This window comes from Colobus angolensis, unplaced genomic scaffold, assembly GCF_000951035.1.
Source record: "Colobus angolensis palliatus isolate OR3802 unplaced genomic scaffold, Cang.pa_1.0 Scaffold41, whole genome shotgun sequence".
Lineage (NCBI taxonomy): Eukaryota > Metazoa > Chordata > Mammalia > Primates > Cercopithecidae > Colobus > Colobus angolensis.
The window spans coordinates 12,079,706-12,083,509 of record NW_012117488.1 but is presented as its reverse complement, the minus strand read 5'-3'; the positions used below and the strand labels follow the sequence as shown (position 1 = coordinate 12,083,509).

The following is a 3,804-nucleotide window of genomic DNA, read 5'->3' as shown; positions in this document are numbered from 1 at the left end:
AATGGTTTCTTAAATGTGACACCAATAGCAGAAGTAATATAAGAAATAGAATAGGTAAATTAGACTTCATCAAAATTCAAATCTTTTGTGTTTGTAAGATACCATAAAGGAGGTAAAAAGGCAACCTACAGAATGGGAGAAAAATTTTGCTAGTAAAATATTTGATATTTTTACCTAGAATATATGAAGAATATTTATAACTCAATTATTTAAAAAAGACAGATAATATAATTTTTAAAAGTAGAAAGCATCTGAATAGACATTTCTCCAAAAAATATATACAAATGGATAGAACCCATGGACATGGTGAACCAGGTTATCAAGTGCAAGGCTGCAGTTACCTGGGAGGCTGGAAAGCCTCTCTCCATAGAGTAGATAGAGGTGGCACTCCCAAAGGCTCATGAAGTTCGAATCAAGATTGTTGCCACTGTGGTTTGCCATACTGACACCGATATCCTGAGCAGAGCTGATCCTGAGGGTTGTTTTCCAGTGATCTCGGGACATGAAGGTGCTGGAATTGTGCAAAGTGTTGGCGAGGGAGTTACTAAGCTGAAGGCGGGTGACACTGTCATCTCACTTTATATCCCACAGTGTGGAGAATGCAAATTTTGTCTAAATCCTAAAACTAACCTTTTCCAGAAGATAAGAGTTACACAAGGGAAAGGATTAATGCCAGATGGTGCCAGCAGATTTACTTGCAAAGGAAAGACAATTTTACATTACATGGGAATCAGAACATTTTCTGAATACACAGTTGTGGCTGATAATCTCTGTTGCTAAAATAGATCCTTTAGCACCTTTGGATAAAGTTGGTATCCTAGGTTGTGGCATTTCCACTGGTTATGGTCCTGCTGTGAACACTGCCAAGGTGGAGCCTGGCTCTGTTTGTGCCGTCTTTGGCCTGGGAGGAGTTGGATTGGGAGTTACCATGGGCTGCAAAGTGACTGGTACATTGCAGATCATTGGTGTGGACATCAATAAAGATAAATTTGCAAGGGCCAAAGAGCTTAGAGCCACTGAATGTATTAGCCCTCAGGATTTTAGTAAACCAACCCAGGAAGTGCTCGTTGGGATGATGAGCACTGATGGAGGAGTGGACTATTCCTTTGAATGTACTCGTAATGTGAAGATCATGAGAGCAGCACTTGAGGCATGTCACCAGGGCTGGGGCATCAGTGTGGTGGTTGGAGTAGCTGCTTCAGGTGAAGAAATTGCCACTCATCCATTCCAGCTGGCAACAGGTCACACATGGAAAGGCATTGCCTTTGGAGGATGGAAGAGTATAGGAAGTGTCCCAAAGTTGGGCGTCTGAATATATGTCCAAAAAGATAAAAGCTGATGAATTTATGACTCACAATCTCTCTTTTGATGAAATTAACGAAGCCTTTGAACTCATGCATTCTGGAAAGAGCATTCAAACTGTTGTCAAGATTTAATTCCAAAGAGAAAAATAATGTTCATTTTGTCTTATCTGATGGGAGCAGCCTAACAGTCAGGGAGAAGCTTCTCCAAGCTCACAGCCTCGCAGACCTTCAGCAGCTACTCCAGAGAGTGGTGTGATGTATGTGATTCATGAATTTCTGTAATCAAAGACAAGGATAATTTAATCATGAACCTGTTTTCTGGACCATCCTCCACATAAATAATTGCTAACTCATTAAGGAATATTTTAACATAATAAAAGTAATTTCTACCAAAAAAAAAAAAAAGGTATACAAATGGCCAATAAGCACACAAAAATGTGTCCAGGGTGGGCATGATGGCTCATGCCTGTACTCCCAGCACTTTGGGAGGCCTAGATGGTGGATCACCAGAGGTCAGGAGTTCGAGACCTGCCTGACCAACATGGAGTAACTCCACTTCTACTGAAAATACAAAATTAACCAGGCATGGTGGTGCATGCCTGTAATCCCAGATACTTGGGAGACTGAGTCATGAGAATCGCTTGAACCTGGGAGGCAGAGATTGCAGTGAGCTGATATTGTGCCATTGCACTCCAGCCTGGGCAACAAGAACAAAACTCCGTCTCAAATAAATAAATAAATAAATAAATACACTTTCAAAAAGTGTCCAATGTCATTAGCCATTAGGGAAATGCAAATCAAAACTGCAACGAGATACTATTTCACATTCATGAGATTGACTAAAATTAAAAAGACAGATAATAAAAAGTGTTGGTTAAGATGCAGAGAAAGTCTATTCCTCATATTGCTGGTGGGAATGCAAAATGGTGCAGCCACTTTTCAAAACTATCTAGAAATTCATCCTAAGGTTAACATTTGAGTTAACATAGAATTAACATTTGACCCAGCAATTCTACCTCTAGGTATATACCTAAGAAGAATGAAAATATATGTCCACATGAAAACTTGGACATAAATGCATATGGTGCCATTATTCATAATAGCAAAAAAGGGGTAAATTCCCAGATATCCATCAATTTATGAATGAATAAATACAATGTCACATATCCACACAATGGAATAGTATCTGGCAATAAAAAGGAGGTATTGATACTTGCTACAACATGGATGAATCTCAAAACTTTGTACTAAGTGAAAGAAGCTATCACAAAAGACCATATAGTATTGCATTTATAAGAAATGTCCAGAAGAGCCAAATCTATAGAAGCAGAAAGTAGATTAGTGCTTGCCTGATACTGGGGAGAAACGGAGAGTAACTGTTAAAGAATATGAAGTTCCTTTTTGGGATGATGACAGTCACCCCAAATATTTTGAATTGACTTTGGTGATGTTTATACAACTCTGTAAATACACTAAAAACCATCGAATTGAATACTTTAAATTGTGAACTCTATGGTATGTGAATTATGTCTCAATTGTGCTATTCCAAAATAAAACAATGTAAATGTGTTTCAGATATTTCAATGACAGTCTGAATAGTTTCTTTTCCATGAGGAAAGAAAAACTAGATGCAAAGTATGAAGAGATTTTCAAAAGATACCATCCTAAAAATAGAAATGTCATGACAACTGAATTACTCTAGGGAAAGTTTGCAATTTTTTTCAAAAAGTAACATCATCTAACATGTTAATTTATTCTCCTGATTAAATAGGTTTATGATATAAACAAAGGCATTAAAAATGTTTTATGACATTTATCTGTCTTAGCTAGGGTTTCATAAATTTTTCATTAACTATAAATAGGGCTGGCCAAATTGTTCAGAAGATGCAAAAAAGAATCTATCACCACTTGTAGAAGAAGTTCAAATGTAATGGTCTTCTGACTGGATCATAGAAATCATTTTAACATACAATATGCATCACATTGGGAAACTTGGTGGAATTTAGGGGTCAAAACAAAACAAACAAATGAAAAAGTTAGAAGAGCATGACAACAAGAACAAAGAAAATGATATAAATTGGAAGAGGCTGTAAGAAACACAGAGGGGATAATTATAAAAGTTGTATGGCACCACCCACTAGACCAAAAAAAGAAAAGAAAAACCAAAAGGAAAAAAAAAAAAGTCTAGCTGCTACTGGCAAGCTATGAAACAATGAAGAAACATATTTTCCAACATACTCATGTGCATGAAAGACAATAACACTATCCCATCTGTGATCTGTTGTGTCATATGGCAATGTCGTCGTTATTCTGGGTTTGGAGAGGGCTCCCTCAACAGATACACCTACAACCTGCCCCACAACGCATTCTCCTGAGGTAGAAGAAGTACATTAGAACTCAAACGACATTCTTTTTCATATACAGCCATATACTGGAAAAGAAACAACAGATTGAAGTAAGTAGAAATGGAGATGTTAGTAGGTGATAAAGACCACAAAAA

At 37.3% G+C, this 3,804-nt stretch overlaps 1 pseudogene across 1 annotated transcript; it reads left to right on the top strand.

Moving 5' to 3' along the window:
- Positions 1–297: 297 nt before the first annotated feature.
- LOC105521823 lies at positions 298–1,709 on the top strand (annotated as a pseudogene). Its single transcript, XR_001003339.1, has one exon. The product of XR_001003339.1 is annotated as an alcohol dehydrogenase class-3 pseudogene (transcript).
- Positions 1,710–3,804: the final 2,095 nt, after the last annotated feature.